The sequence below is a fragment of the Balaenoptera physalus genome, assembly GCF_965194825.1.
Source record: "Balaenoptera physalus genome assembly, chromosome: 6".
In the NCBI taxonomy this organism is placed as follows: domain Eukaryota; kingdom Metazoa; phylum Chordata; class Mammalia; order Artiodactyla; family Balaenopteridae; genus Balaenoptera; species Balaenoptera physalus.
Window position 1 is genome coordinate 40,528,840 of NC_138885.1, and position 17,270 is coordinate 40,546,109.

General features: G+C 38.3%; 1 long non-coding RNA gene across 11 annotated transcripts in view; it reads left to right on the forward strand.

Moving 5' to 3' along the window:
* LOC309662423 overlaps window positions 1-17,270 on the forward strand; it is a 153,393-nt gene that overhangs the window by 33,866 nt on the left and 102,257 nt on the right. For 9 of the 11 annotated variants that reach the window (XR_014264649.1, XR_014264650.1, XR_014264651.1 and 6 more), the window contains 2 exons: window positions 10,226-10,319; window positions 11,179-12,525. This is a non-coding gene — a long non-coding RNA (uncharacterized lncRNA). Of the gene's footprint in view, window positions 1-2,608; window positions 2,786-10,225; window positions 10,320-11,178; window positions 12,526-17,270 lie in introns of all 11 variants that reach the window. The other 2 variants (XR_014264657.1, XR_014264659.1) reach the window with 2 other exon arrangements.

Genomic DNA, 17,270 nt, shown 5'->3' on the forward strand with positions numbered 1-17,270 from the left:
TAACATGTCACCGACTTTTAAACTTTTAAATGAATTCCCATGGTTTACCTATCAACCACAAGAAATAAAATATTTATTATCTAAAAAATTAGGAATAACATGCAGGCAAAATAAAGGAATATTGACCACAGAGCAAGATGTTTGTATGTTTATCAGTTGGTTTGCCATAGATTATCTGGATGTGAATCTGTAGTTATCCTTATAACAAATGTTCTGTTCACTGTGTAGGGAGAAGGCGTGGTTAAGTGAAATTTGATCTGACTTCTTATGAAGAGTATAGAGAAAGCTCCTTATGCCTTCCTTTCTTTGGATGGTATTATTTTGGCTCGTCATGTCTTGCTTGTTGAAAAGTGCTTGTTATTCTTACTAAGTGACTTAAGGGTTTTTAGACATCACTATTATCCTTAGACCAATGAGGAAAAAGCATGTGAAGTATTTACAGCTTTATTGCAAGTTTTATGTGCTGGAAGTAAGGTATATATATCCTAACTTATGGACGGAGTCTGTTTTCTGCTACTGAATCAGGCCTGGGGGCTTTTTGGTCACTGCAGTGAGAGTACTCATGAGTAAATGCAGATGCATTTTAGTGCACGGTAATGTGATTTTTAAAATTGTTCAAACAATCAATTTACTGTTGTCATCACATCTCTTCCGATTTTCCAGTGCAAATTTGACACCATTGTTCTTATTGACAATTAAAAAAAAAGTTTTGGCCCTCAAGTTTCCATTATAAGGGATGCATTCTTGAAGTTATCGTTACATTAAAATTCTTACTACAAATGAAGCCAGCTAAAAATGTTTACCAACTTGAATTGAGCTCATCATGTTTTGTTTGCTGAATAGTGTTTTGTGATTTCACTAACATAAGAATGAGTCTCCAAACTATTTTTAAAAGTAGAGCTTTTACTCTAAAGAAGTGCTTGCCTCATTTTCTTCGTGCTACTCCAAACAAGATGTTGTTTATTACTTTGAAACACTATATGTAAACCCCAGGAATATGTTAAATATGATTGAAGTCTTGGCTGTCTTTAACAAATTGAAGTTTCCAGAAATTTAGCTGTGTTTAAAAACCAAAGCCATGTTTTCAGGAAAGATTTCTATTTCCAAATATGTGGTTGCCCAAACCTTTTATATTTTCATGTCAAATTCAGCTGCCAAATAACACACACTGTACCTTAGCTATAATAGAAAAACACACATAGACTTCAGATTTTAAGAAGCACAGCAAGAACAACTCTGATCATATTTCTTGAACTTGTGCTATGCATATGCATAGAAGTGTGTTTTAGAGTAAGCTCTGTAAGGCACCGGTCACTTACACTGGTACAAATTGACATGCACAGCACAAGATTGGTACTGTGTGACAACTGATCTGGGAAAGTACAGGAATTCCTAGCCAGACCAAAATATGAGGTCAAGGAAGTCGCTTTTATAATAATAGTGGTTATCTGTTGAATGTGTGATCTGGCAGTGATATGATATTGACCATAGGCGATTATGCATATTTCTAAACTGGTTGTGATCAAGCCCGGAGTAAGAGAAATCCCCTAGTTTGTGATAAAAGGCTATTTATTGCCCTTTTATTTCCTTCATATGCCTTACTTAATCATTTATAAAAGACAAATTAATAGTGAATACTAATTTCGTGTTTTATTCTGTATTCATTCCTACACGTTAGGGATATCTATTAATACATGCTCTTAATAGTTTTGGCACAAGTTCAATGTCAACGAATGAATGAGGTACTCATTTTATAGTCTTCTTAAGGGACAATAATGTGGTTCAGTGACAATGTGTCTTTATTTCTTTGGGGGCAGGGTTCTCTGATATGAGTCATAAGGGATAGAGACCTATTAGTTATTTTTTTCTCAGCTAGTGCAATGATGAAAAATTTTTGTTCCACTATAATGCATTTTCTTAGAATGGCATTATCAGGAATAGTATATAGATTAGTGCCTGAGAAACTGGTTGATCACACGGGACTATATTTTCCTTTATCCCTTCAGTGTGACTGAAAACTCATATTCTATATTTTCATATCAATGACAATGTGATGACATAGCAAAGGAGTTATATTGGCTTGTTGCACACATCAACTGTAGTCTTCTTTTCTTTGTGGAAAAAATATGTTTATTTTGAACAAGAAAAAAGAAACTTGAGCGTTTTAAGTATCAGGAAGGCTACGTTAGAGAGGATAGTGATTGGCTGTTGTTTACCTACTCCATGGGCAGAACAAGGAGAAATGGGATTGAATTTTAGTAAGACGGGTTTAAATTAGCCATGCAGAAGCACTTACATAACACACCACAGTGGGTTGCAATGGCTACCTTCTTTATTCCCAGGGACTCCTGCTGTATTCACCAGAGCTCAGCACGGTGCCTGGCACAGAGAAGGTGCTCAACTAATATCAAATGAATAAAGAGAAAGAAGGAATTAGGGAGATGCTTATAAAAAACATAATAAGGTATTAATTTTAAGGTTTAACAGTGCCATTGTTTTAGAACATCTGCAAGGAAATCAAAATTGTAAATATTGAAGCATCTCCCTGGAATTTTAAAATGATAACAATATGCCATATTTACCTACACAGTTTCCATTTTTTCCTCAGACATTTTTCCTTTAAAGCAGTACAGTATAAAGGATATGGGGCTGTCATATTGGCAGTAGTGGGCTAGGAGACTTCTGACCCCAGCACAATTCACTACTGGTGGAGAGCCAGGGCTATTAGCTGCAGTGGTTGCCTTCAAGAAGCCCCTGAGGTGGAATATTCTGGAGATGTTAAGAGGTATGCATTTTGTCTATTTCTGAAGGGTTTTTCCACTGAGTGATTTTTTTTTTTTTTTTTTTGTGGGTGAGAGGGAATGTGGTCAGTTATATGGTATTCTTTCTAACGTTCAGCTGGACCTCAAGAGAGGATTTTATTTGAAAGATGTAAAAAAAAGCTTCAAGCAAGGAGCCAAGTGTAGCCACCAGACATTGAGGAGTCCTGAGTGCTCAGAGAAGGTACCCCTTCCACCACATGTGGACTACTTGTCAGAGGGCCGGCCAGTGCCAGATTCCAACCAGAGGAGGCCAGTCAGCATTGCACAGTGCCCAACCCTTGGGATGGGGTTGGGTGGCTCAGGCTCCAGGGACTTCTGTGCTAAGTTTCTGGTGAAGATGGTATCTGGGGCTGATACGGGTGGGGCCATCTCATTCATTAGGAGCTGAAGGCACTCCAGAGCTTACAAGTTTCATGGGCCTAGGAAAATATTTAAGGCTTGATCACAATTATATTGGTTGCAAATTACAAGAAATACAAAATCCAGACTAATAAATACAAGCAAAATGCAGCGTTATGTCAGCTTCAAAAAGAGTATCGTACAAATATCATTATATTTGAAAACAGTTTTTAGGTTAAACATTTTCACTCTGCAAGCCTTCTTCTATGTGCTTGATGATGGGTTGAAAAAAGTTGATTGTAAATTTAGCATATCACTTGAGAAACAAAATTATAAAGATTCCTTGAAACAAAATTATAAACATTGCTTCAAAATTTTTACAGCAAAATGATTGTACTTAATGTGGAACGTGAGTATACTTTAATCTGTCTGATATAATTGCTGTCTAGAAGTAATGGTACATGGGGTCTGCAGAGCATTTAAGCAGCCTCAAATCTGGGAGACTGAGTGGGAAAAAGTATGAGGTTAGGTACATTTTAAAGGGTGCTAAGAGAACATTACATAGATGCCTAGCAATATTTCCTTATAAAGTGAAGTATCCAATGAGCCCCTTGCTTTCAATGAAATATTTTATGGCATGCAGACAGATAACTTTGAAAGCGATGTATCTAATCCTTAAGTATATTCTACTTGATAGCCAACCTGGGTGAGGAGAAGGTGAGAATTTGACCTCGTGTAAATAATGCTGTGCAGTGCATCTTGTGATGTGTGCTTTTATGTTAAAATGCTTAAAATTGGTTTAATCTGTACAGCCAGGACAAATGCTCATTGTTTTCTAGTTGACTACACTCCTTTGGCATAGCTTGTGCGTTGGGGATGGGAGATGACAACTCCAGTTTCAGTTAGAGGAGTTGTCAGTGAATGTACAGCTCTCTCTGGAGTAGAGTTATTTCTTAGCATGCTCTGAGCTTTGCCTGATAATGTGAAATGACTATTTTAAAGTATGTTTTATTCCTTACATAACCACACTGTTTGCACATCAACAGATAAGAGTGTCCGGGTGCTTCCATTCCAGACTGCTCTTAATTATGTTTTTAACATCCTAGAAGGGCTATATTTGTCATTCAGTGAGTCCTTCAGTGCAGGCCATTAAATTTTATTAATTAATATAGTTGTCTAGTATTTAGAATAAATTACTCATTTTTTATTTCAGTATCTTGTATTCTTAACACATGCTTCTAGCTGTGACAGACACTCAGGTGTACTTATGTAATAACAGCTTTAAGTTTCATTTTATCAATGTGCACACGTTTTGGATGTCTTATTTCTACAGTGTTTTTAGCTTTCGCACCTTACTCTTTTTTCCTTTCACAGAACGTTATGAAGTATTTGTTGCAAGTATTAGTTTCATTCTTGACGGATGAGGCAACTGAAGGCATGGGCTGTTGAAACTAGTTGCAAAGCCACAGTCTTTAGTTAATCCCCAGGGAAGGGCTCTCTCCAGATTTCCAAAGGAATTCTCCCACAGCCTTTGATGAAAAAAGGCAGGATGTAGAGTTTTAGTGATTAATTCTCCAGCTCCATGCTCTTCCCTGGGTTAGCCCAATTCAAAGCGTCTTTAGGTAGAAGCTAACCCACAAGCCCCGTTAGGAAGGGGCCCCGAATGTCTTGTCCACCTGTGTTTCCTGGGCACAAGATCATAATAATGATAATAAGCATTTGTTGACTCAGTGAATGTGTGAATAAATGAATGCGACTAAAGGCTCCTAACAGAGGTTTGCCAATGGCACCTGGCGCCCTCTGCAAAGCTCAGGAACAGTGGGCCTCTTATCTGACCAATGACATGGCACAACCTGTGAGGACGCCACCGTCAAAATGGCTCTCTTGGCCTGGCTTTGTCCGCTCTGCCCGCTTCACTCGTTCCCCTCAGGGCATCTTGAGACCTGGGTCTGGTGCAGAGGCCACCAAGTTTTGATCTGTTCCTCTGCATCCGAAGAGGTTAGGGAGCGTGAATCCTTTTCAGATTGGACGAGGTAAGTGGAAGGGGGCTAAATGCCTCCCAGGTGGCGATGGGCTGGGCCTTACAGCAAAGGTATAGAGGGCGTTAGCCCTAGGGCTGTGTCTGTGCGGGACTTCTGCCCCGCATCTGCATGGTTCAGCATGCCTCTGCTTCGGTACCAACCTCTCCTTCCTTCTGACCTTTCCCGGAGACAGCTAGCATGCCGTCCCCGCAAAGCGGCCTTGGCTGAATTCTGCTGGGTGCAATACTGCTGCCCTAAGGAAGGTGCGATCAACAGCGCTATGTGGTGCCTCGCGCTGCGTGCTGGGAGCACATTGCTGAGGTTACTGTTCCCTGGTCTCTACCAAGCCTTCCCGAGGAGGGGCACAGGGACAAATTTCTCCATGGTCTCATAACCAGGAATAATTGCGTCTCTCCTGAGCAAATGGCTTCTTCTTTGTTTTAGGGAGACTGCAATTCATGTAATGGGTCATGTTTCCCTCTTTATGTAGCCTGCCTGAAAGCTCAGGTTCAAATTTACAGCCTACCCCCCGGCAACTATGTAAGACTTCCTTGCAAGAATTTTGTCTTTCTTATTTTCACTGTGTTTTTCCTTAGACTCATTTTATTCACCTATTTTCAATTTAGTTTATCTTATTGTATTGAATGCATTTTTGTCTCTTTGTATTTTGTTTGCTTTTTTTAATAAACCAACTTAAATTCTTTTAAGAAAAATAAAAAACAGGGTATAAAGAAATAAAAATAAAGACCAGTGAGTTCATGTAACACCTTTCAGTTTTTTAAAAAATTCCCCAGGCCTTAATTTCATACCTTTTCCTCCTCTGATCTCAACATCAGTCCATCACTGTCTAGTGTCATAATCCCTTCTGGAATTTTTTTTTTAAGGAATTTGACCATTATATTAAAAGTAAGGTGTTAACAGCTGATCCCTACAGCGGCTACTTTCTAGAAATGTGAATTTAGCTAAATTATATAATCTTTTTCATTTGTAAGAAGAGTAATAATATTTATTTTGTCTGAAGGTTGTGAAGATTATGTGAAATACTGTTTGTAAAGTATCTAGTACCTTATTTGACACATAGTAAGCCTTTTGTTTAAAACAGTCTCATAAGTGGAAAGTGCACTGGACTTGGAATATAACGTCTCTGCTTTTTCACTCATTAGCTTATGACTTGGGGCAAATAAATTTTACTTTGAACCACATTTTAATCATATGTAATTTTATGGCATGGTTTAGAGAATCCTTACGGTTTTGGCTTTACTATTATTCTTGGAATCTAAGGCTGGCCCTAAGTAACCTGTGAGAGTGTGTCCCCATTCTGTCCTCCCTAGAAATGGCATGGGTATATTCACCTGGGCAAAGAAATGTCTGGGGAAAAGGGATGCAGATCTGAAGCAGGGAAACAAAACGGCCCATTGTGCTGGTCTTTATGTTCTTCACTGGTGCTGATTATGATATTTGCAAGTGTAGTAGGGTCTTCTGGAATACCATGAATTGCTAGTGATTATAGTGCTGAATTCAAGTGGATTTCAAAATACATGCCATTATGGATGCTGCTCTCTGTAGTGAAATGGTGTGTAACCCAGTCGTTTGGTGAATACACGGAGAGGTAGCAGAGGAACAAAGGGAGCTACTGTTGCTGGTCAATGACCATGTTGGCCAACGACCACATTTGGTTCAGTCATGGAGTCAATCAAAACAAGTGTCTGTGTCCAAGATATGGTTTCTATTCAGGAACTAACGGGCAATAGGAGATCTCCAAAGCAAGAGGGAACTCATTTATCAAGAAGATAAATAAGAGTTTGGAATAGATAATGTAGAAAATAATCTACACTGAAATGAAGCTACACTCTTAACAATTCAAGGTGCAGGGGGGCTTTGTGGTCAAGAGCACAGAATTCTTTAGTGTGTGGTTTTGACCAAGTTACTTAATCTCTCAAAGCCTCAGTTTCCTCATATCTCAGAAGAATATTGATACCTCATATGGTTGTTCTAAAGAGATAACATAAGTGCCAAGATATGTTACTCATGGGTAACTATTATTATTAAAACTATAAGTACTATTACAAACCTCAAATTCACACTGGACTTCAAGGTTTTGCTACCCCTAATCTAATAAACTATACACACTACAAGAATAAATGTTAAAAACAAACCATTAGGTGACCCAATGATTGGAGCAGAGTACATAATGCAGAGAAAAAAATTCTAATAAATGTTTGAATCAGTGTACCAGGTCCATTAGTTTTTGTCTCTGGGATCTCACTTTAAAAAGGTCACCATCTACTTTTGCTTTTGGTTGATTTCATTCTGTGTGTATAAGTTGGGATTATAAAGTAAAGACAGTAGTTTCCATGAACTTCCCCCACTACTCTATAATCCCGTTTTTTTCTACTTCTTTTGAAGCTTTCATCTCCTACCTTTGTGTGGGATAAATGTAAATTAGCTCAGCTTGTTTTAAGAAAGCATTATGACCCTGAATCCTGAAAACTCTTTATTTTGTAACATAACTTTAAAAATGGTAAAAAAATTAACCCAGAAGAAAGTGAATGTTAAGAGACTGTGGAACTACTGTTACAAAAACAGAGAAACCACTGAAAACTAGTCTGGTTTGGGTTCAAGTATTTTTGTCTCCATGAGCTTTAACTTTTGCTTGGTCCACTGAAAATTCAGAGAAATTTTGAGATTCTAAGTGGTAACAATGTGTGGTAGTTACAGCCTCAGAACAGAGCACCTGGGAGTGGTGGTTTTCTTGTGTATCACTGTTTGAATCTTTCAGAAGAGAAGTGAAATTCTATAATCCGAGTTTCATTGATTTATTTAATTTTGACCTTCATTTTTATGTGCAGTTTCTCCTATGTCAAGTCATATGCTGGTCCATTTCGATTTGAAAGTTTATAGATAATTTTGCAGGCAGTATTTTCATAGAAAAGAAATTAGAACTGAAACCTAGGATTTTGGCTGCCTGGCACTTAAAAATCAGGATACCCTTAATTCAGTTTTTAAAAGATGTTCCATATTTATTTATTGATTATTGAATTAATGCACTAGTTTTTACAAGTAATTTCTCTGCATTTTTTTTTATTTAAAAACTTTTGAGTTGTGGTTAAAAAACAGAAGATAAAATTTGCCATCTTAACCATTTTGAGTGTACAGTTCTGTAGTGTTAAGCACATTCACACTGTTGTGCAACAGAGTTCCAGAACTTTTTCATCTTGCAAAACCAAAACTCTAGACCCATTAAATAATTACTCCCCATTTCCTCCTCCCCAACCCCCATCAGTTCAGTTTTGAAGTTGGGTATGTATATGTTTTGTGATTAGGTCATTTAGGTGAATTGCAAACTGTAGGGTACTGTGTGCTTACTTGAAAGTATGGACAAGAGGCAGGCATGAGTGTTCTTAGTGGGTACTGCTATCTCAGAGCCTTCATTTACTTAATTGAAAGTGTTTAAATAATGCTCAGGGTCCTGGCTGGGAAATGAACATCATGGAAGAGGTTTAGGTGAAAGAAAGAACGAGTGAGGTCCTGACACCCTGGTACAGATCTGCTCCACTTACTTAAAAAGTCAAGATGATGAGATCAAGTCATCTCATTGGCTATCTACCATCACTACCTTCATAGCTACCATGTACTAACATGATGGGTGAAATATGGCAAGATAATAATGATGATGATGGTGTTGATATGACGGTGATCATGAGAATAGTGATCACTCAGACTCATGGATGTTCCATCCTTCTATCAGATCTCTTGCCTGATAATGTTCCAAAATTTGGAAACTGTGTTTGATGATACTCCTTTAGCCTCCACAAGGTTAAATTTATAGACCTCATGACCTAGAGTCACTTAAGACTTGGTTCTAGAGTGTTTCAGGTATGTTTTACATTGAACAAGTTTTTATGAGTCAATCTGGGAATTTAATTATCATTTATAAACTTGTTGCCTTGCTAAAAATGTATTTTGAGTCCAAAACAAATAAATTAAAAATTTTAAGGAAACGATCCTTTAAAGTAGGAAATTATCTCAACTTGTTCTTGTAATTCTATATCAGCATTTAATAAAATATTTTAATTTGGTTTTGGAATAAAAGCTATGGCTTAATTTTAATAATGGAGGAGAACAGTAGGATACCTAAAAAATGAACAGTATTGCGTGTAAGTTCTTTGAATTAATTAAATACAAAGTCACTTATATTTAGTTATTTGACTTTGAAATATAGGGTAAGTTTTTAAACTTTGAATTTTTTAACGATGCTTTTCTTATTTTGATATTAACATGAACATTTACATCTCTCAACTCACATATTTTGCCTACTCTTGGCTAATTCTGAGTGGTAGGGAGAGTTAACCTAAAATTAAAAGTGTGTTTCAAGCAATCTACAAATTAGTTGATCCAAGCACAGATAATCAAGTACAGATGGTATTAGTACTACTTAGGTAGTGATGGGCTACAGGAAAATAGAATGAGAGGAATATGCAGTTTTGGTGAGCTATTTAACTGAATCTGGGTGGCAATATGCTTCTGAGAGTTTTTAAAGATCTTTCCAGTTGTGGAGTATATAGTGGTAACTCCAGTATTAATTATAACATTGGCATACGAAAAAAAAACCCATATGCTACATCTCTTACCTCATTCATTGCTCGTACTGATGAGCTGATTTGGTCTCTAAGCCTGGGTTCTTTTTCTTTCTTTTTTTAAAAAATTAATTAATTAATTAATTAATTTTTGGCTGTGTTGGGTCTTCATTTCTGTGCGAGGGCTTTCTCCAGTTGCGGCGAGCGGGGGCTACCTTTCATCGCAGTGCGCGGGCCTCTCACTGTTGCGGCCTCTCCCGTTGCGGAGCACAGGCTCCAGACGCGCAGGCTCAGTAGTTGTGGCTCACGGGCCCAGTTGCTCCACGGCATGTGGGATCTTCCCAGACCAGGGCTCGAACCCGTGTCCCCTGCATTGGCAGGCAGATTCTTAACCACTGCACCACCAGGGAAGCCCCTCTTTTCCTTTCTTGAAGCCCCATCTGATTCTCTCTCTCTTCGTTGATAGGGACACCCTTTCTGGTTGGAGGAAGACCATTTTTAAGACAAAAGAATATGGGTGGCTGCACTCCTCTGCTAGGACCTACACCAGAGTTAATACGGTGAGTGCACTCTGACCAGACTGTCATCTACAACTTGGGGACATTAACCAATATGGAAAGTGTCCAGGGATAAGTAGAAATGGCACCAGATTAGAACTCTAGGGGCCTTGTGGATAGGTTTAAGGAAACAATAATAATTTCATCAATATTTACCACCGTTTGAATGTTTTCCATGTGCCAGGTGCTGTATGTATCATCTTGTTTAACCTTTACAAAACCTTATAAGGTAAATCTTCTGACTAATCCCATTTTGAGATTAAAAAACCCCCAGAGATTTAGAGAAGTTAAGTCATGTTCCTCAAGCTTATGCAGGTGGTAAAAGATCTGGGATTCACCCAAAGATTGCCAGACCCAAACACAGATACGTCAGTTACCCTGCTATTGCTGCTGCAGTGGTGGTGGGGATTTGAGACTTGGTTGCTGTACTTTGGGTGACCATTTTGCCTAGTTATGGCCAATCAGTTAAATTTGAAGTCCTTTACAAAGTTCTCCTTTGTTCTGCTTCCTTCCTCTTTCTTACGTCTGGTTATTTTCTTCCCTCTTCTCATATCGCTCTCAGATTGGACACAAAGGTCATGATTCCTGCTCATTCTCTTCCCTCACTGCAAAACCTGGATGAATTAAGACAGAGGAGCCAGAAATATGGTGACCAGTCAGTTTCTCTTCCTGTGCACTTTAGCCCAGCTCTCAGGATGAATTTAGATTAGGCATACTCAAGGATATACATGAGTAATAACTATAAGCTTTCTCATAGATAACTGTATTGGGTGTGTTTAAATGTACAACTCTGTTTTTCTATTATTATGTGATATTTCATGTTGACTTGTCAAACTGAAAAATACCCATATTGATTTTGCAGAAAGCTTCACACGTGAGAGAAATGCCCTCAAAGACTCCTCACAAGTAGTTCTTTGGAGCTTCAGATCTGAAATGGATCATTCCTCAATCTGTAATAGACCCTTCTGTGAAGCTCTTCAATCAAACCTGAGAATTCAAGGTGAAATTGAGGGGAGGATGGGAAACCCCTACAGGGGGATTTGAGTAAAGTGGCTGTGCGAAAACCTGGGGTACTTGCGGAGTCTTTTCTTCATTTCTTTTCTTGAGCATAGGAAGACTGTCAATCACTGTGTGACCTTACATGCTGTATGTGTGTAATGCCTGGGTACAATGAGACAAGCTGTAGAGGACTCCCTCTACACATGCACCTTTGATTTCTTTCCATTTGTCGTTTTTTCCTGACAACCTTCAGGTTATTTTTAAAGTGGTTATTTTATACAGATTTATTATTTTATTAGTAGAGTTTCTCTTTCCATGAAATTATTTATATTGTTAGAGTTGATAGGATGAATTTTTTATCTTTTGAGAAAAGCATTAATAATCTTTTAAGAAAGTTAGTGATGAATGATAACTAGTTAGAAAGAATTGTCGTGTTTTGTTAAGCGATGATGCTGGTAAGTACATCTTATTTAGAACTCATGCTTGTAGATCATGTAATGACTTTTAATTAGTTTGTTCCCAGTAAAGCAATAAGACAGATTTACCCCACTAAGGGAAACAGTATTCTTCTGAAATTAGTTTTTATGTCACATTTTTTATTTATTTGGGGGCACATTTTCAATTGGATATTTCTAGGTTAATCAAAAGAAACTCTAGAATTTTCAATGGGCTATTTAGTTTGGGGGAGCTGTGAATCCTGACACCAAACTGAGTAATAAGAACTATGCTTTGGAATTTATGCTCAAATATAGAATATGTTTGATAATAGTTTTTTGTGCTGCAGCTGCTGTGAAATGATTGCTCTCCCATATCTGTGTCATAGCTTTTCTAAGCCACAGAGACGGTGTTGTTTGTAAAGCTCGAATATTAGTATCACCTTAAGAGCAGCATATTAATTGCCCGGGAGGTTTACATATTTGTTCTACACACGTGATTAAGGATCACGGCAGCTTTTACAGCATAATTGTAGAGATGGAGAAAATGACTATTGTTAATACTTGCTACTCTCAGTTTCCTCCACAGCAATGCCCTTACACCTTTCTTTTTCAGGCATTTTGTAGCATCCTAAACAGAAGGATATTGAAGGGAGCTGATTCTGCTTTGATCCTTGTGCTTGTTGTCAAAGCGCTTGGGATTGAAGAGACTGTTGGCTACAATTGACTGTGACAATTAGGAGATGATCAGAGCCCTAGAGTGGAGCACTTAAAGGGTAATTTACATGTCAGTTTGTCGAATAAAAAAAAAAAAAAGATATTCAGCTAAGATTTTTTTCCCTTCAGAGCCTTGTAAACTGCAATTTGTGCTCTGGTAAGAAAAACCTGGCAGAGGAGTTAGGATAGCCATTACCATTTGAAAAGAAGCAATCATAAGGCCGCTGCTGAGCCCTTTGTCCACTAAAAATGCTGATTTGCAGGCAGTGAGTGAAAAAGTGGAACCGTCACTAAATAAAACGTAGAGCTAGGTAACTACCCACTCCCCCCCTTGGTGACTTTTTAATGTTGGTTCAAGGTGCTTTTTAAAAAACATATCTTAAATCCTACACTTACTATCGTTATAACATTGTTATTGGTCATGAATGTTCTTTCCTAAAAAAATAATAAAAGGATGCATTGAGGAAGTGGTAGGTGGAACACGCGCCAACAGTCATTTGAAAGGCTAAAGCTGGCTATCAGTTGTATCTTATTTTTTTCCCTTTTGTACACCATCACAATTTTCCTCTAGTCATCCTTTGCGCTATTTTCCCCCTACTGTATCAGTGTGCTCCTAGGTTTTTCCATTTTTATTTATACTCCAATTTTAAAGTAGGAACTGTATTTCTAACCTTCACATATTTAGCCTATTTGGGTGTATTTGGCTAAAAAATAATGTAGTTTCAGTCCATGATTTGCTATCCACATGTGGTCATCGCTATACTTTTCTATTAGGTAATCCATATAAACAAGTAAACAAAAATAGCTAGAAAGCTAAAAAAAAAAAATAATTGCCGGTACATATATGGTGATCCATTTAATTGTCAAATAGAATTTTAAAAATTAGTTACTTCAAAAGCTTTTTGGTCTCCCCTCACCCACTGGAAATCATTAATAATAAAAAATAATAACATATAGCTGTAAGATTTTCATTTGGATAATTGTCTGAAGAAAAAAGTTAATCTATCAACATAAGCATCCTATCCAGACATTTAAATTTGGTGTGTGTATTTAATTCAGATACATATTAACTTTCAATGGCAGATACATTTTATATTCCATTTTTTGGATACTCGGCTATGGTGAAGGGCATTTGCAGAAAGGCAGCAGAGGGTTAGAAATGAGTTTGTCTTTATTCTAAAACATTAGCCTTTATTGATGAGAGCTAGGAACATGCATGTCCTTCAAAAGCCAGAGTTTCCAGCAGCCAACTGCTGTTCTGGACACTGTACGTTGAGTTTTAAGGCTGCCCTTACATTAAAGACGTTCACTACTTTCAAATAAGAGGGCTTTATTTCTCTTCATTTAGTCCAATACCTTAACAGCAACACATTTTTTTTTTTTTTTTCCCCCCAAGAGATGCCTTACAAAAGGAGTCACATTATACTTTTTGGAGTTTATGAAAATCACAATAGTCAATGTGGAGACAGGTTGAAAGAAGTCAGTAATTCAGAGGCAGATGTGGGGTCTCCTGTCTGCTTTGCAAGGAAGACCCTGAGCTTTTTTGTAAAGTTTTTCAACTCTCTAGTTTTCCTGTGTGCATGGCTCCCCTTGCAAAGAAGAACACATAGCAAGACAAAAATAAAAAGTGAATAAGTGCATAGGTTATTAAGTACAAAAAGGATAATGAGAGAGGGAGTCAGAGAAGGGCTGGGTTTCCTTAGCATGTGTCTGGAGAAGGCAGGCAATGGTAAATTTGTATCAAAAATCCGGCACAGGAGGAGGTGTTCATCTCCCAGGTAATGGGTAAATGATGAGCAGATGAGCCATCCCTATATTGATGTAAGTATTTTGTTCCAGCCAGTCACAATTAACTTTGATTTGTTTTTACTTTCCTCGTATAGGTTTGCATTTAAAACACTCTTGGAGCACTAATTGTATAAAATTCTGGTAACTGCACATTTTCTTTTTAGAGAGGTAATGAGTGAATGAATGAAAAGGCAGGGATTATTTGCCATTCTAAACGGGGATTGTCAGAACATTTCTACTTGACTGAAATTGTTTTGGAAGGTGAGCTGGAACAAGAATCTTGCAACTAAAATGAAGTGACTCTGCATGTGGTTCTTGGGTGTTTCTCTTCATCAAAGAATTCCGCAGAACTGCTGAATTACAAGTTGATTTAAATTTTATTTATGAGAGAATATTTAGGTGAATCCAAAGAAAACATTTTAGAGTATGCATATTTGACTCTTAACAAGTAAATAGGACTCTTTGAGAGCTCATTTGGAACTATTTGAAATGAGTTTTCCTAACACCAACATGGTGTTTTTTTCAATATACAAATTGCCATGTTCTGACAAAATAAATTATTGAAATGCTTTGAAAAGTTTTTGGAAGTGTACCCAAGGAAACAATATGTAAATTGTTTGAGTTAATACACATGTCAATTTATCAAAATGCCACTGATGTAGAGAATGTACTTGAGGACACGGGGAGGGGGAAGGGTAAACTGGGACGAAGCCAGAGAGTGTCATGGACCTATATATACTACCAAACGTAAAATAGCTAGCTAGTGGGAAGCAGCCGCATAGCACAGGGAGATCAGCTCAGTACTTTGTGACCACCTAGAGGGGTGGGATAGGGAGGGTGGGAGGGAGATGCAAGAGGGAGGAGCTATAGGGATATGTGTATATGTATAGCTGATTCACTTTGTTAAAAAGCAGAAACTAACACACCATTGTAAAGCAATTATACTCCAATAAAGTTGTTAAAAAAAAAAAGCAAAAAAGCAAATGCTGCCACTGAAAAGTCCTAGAACCTTTAGCATAACGTTCCAGAACATTTACTGCCTTGTTTAAAGGAGCAGCTCTTTCCTTGTACTTGTTTGAAGGTGGCAATAGTTACCAGGTTTAGCAAATAAAATTAAAGAATTCCTAGTTAAATTTGAATTTCTGATGAACAATGAATAATTTTTCAGTATAAATAGGTCCCATCACTATTTGCATTTTATCTGGCAACCCTAGGTGGCACTCTGATTAGACAGACATTGCAACCATGCATTGAATGGACAATTTAATTATTTATAAAATATAAAATGTCATTTATAAATCATTTTACCTTTCACTATCAGAATAGGCCAACAAACTTGCCCCTGTAACTAGAAACCAAAGGACTTTTAAACTCATCAATGCTGAGTTTAATATCCCCTGTCATTTTCCTAGGGCAAGCTGTGACTTGTCATTTCAAGCATATAGTCATTTCTGCCTGACTAATATCATGGAGGCTTCAGAGAAGGTGGCTGAGGAGTCTGGCTTACCTGCATTGATCAGCTCTACAGAGAACTGAGTGATGCAGTGGGGACATAGTATTTTTGCAAAGCCACATCTTTTCTTTTGTGGTAGGATTGTGACTGCATATACACGTACTTATGTTACTGACCCTCCCAAGTTGGTGCCCATCTAGATCCTTCTGCCTGGTGTCAAACGAGCCAATAGAATGAGACTAAGTTTGGCTCAGAAGCAAAGGAAAGCTTTATTCTTGGATCAGAGAATGGAGAGGCGTGCGCTCCCGCTCTGGAGCACACGCTTTCCCTATCAGGTAGTGGGTGGGGCTGCTTTACGAGGGTAAACGAGGGAGAACGAGGGTTCTCGTCAGTGGGAGGGGAGGGGGTTGAGTTCTCCCGGGGCGCGCAGCTGTGCTGCTCCCGCTCCAGACGGCAGTGCCGGGCGCAGCGTCTCTGCACACGGCCCTCTGCTGCCATCTTGAATTGACTGTCGGGCTCCGCGCCTGCGCGCGGTCTTGAGCTGAGGCGTGCAGTGCGGCCATTTTACTCTAGGAACCCTGGTCTGAGGGGACGGGCGCGAGGTCTCTGCGCACAGCCGCCTACGAGCAAGTGAAACTAGACCAAGGACAAAGGAAAAAAAAAAAGGTTAGGCTTTATTTTATTATCCTTTATTTTTATTTCCGGGTGACACGTATGTATGTAAATATGTACGTATGACCAAGTTTGAAACTCTTGTAATTCTGATCCTGGTAGGATCTTCTGGGAAGGGAAAGAGTCAATGCTCTTTTATATTATTTCATTTAACTTTGTTCACCGTGACCTAGTTGCCATGAAAATAGCCAGGCGGGAACTTTACTCAGTGCTCTGTGGTGACCTAAACGGGAAGGAAATCTAAAAAAGCATGGATATATGTATATGTATAACTGATTCACTCTGCTGTACAGCAAGAAACTAACACAACATTGTAAAGTAGCTATATTCCAATAAAAATTAATAATAAGTTTAAAAAATTAAGCTAAAACTTCCAGAAAATGAGATATCTGATTTATCTTTGGGGCCAGCATTTATTTTTGCTGGTATCATTTCTGTCATAGTTCAGGCTGCTGTGACAAACTTCCGTAGACTGTGTGGTTTGTAAACAACAGACATTTATTTCTCACAGTTCTGGAGGCTGGGGGTCTGAGATCAGAGCGCCAGCATTGCCAGGTTTTGGTGGCAGCCCTCTTGCAGGCTGGCAAGGGGCCATCTTCTTCCTGTGTCTTTGCATTTTAGAAGGTGGAGAATTCTGGTCTCTTCAGTCCCTAATAAAGGCACTAATAATCCCATTCATGAGGATGCCACCCTCAGGATACAATCACCTCCCAAAAGTTCTACCTCCTAATATCCTCACATCGGGGGTTAGGATTTCAGCATACGAATTTTGGGGGGACACAAACATTCAGTCCATAACAATTTCTCACTGTCTTGATGCTTTTTATGGTCTGTCAGAAAGACTATTTGTAGCAGAAAAGTTTGGAGCCCTGTTTCCTATCCTCCTAAGGC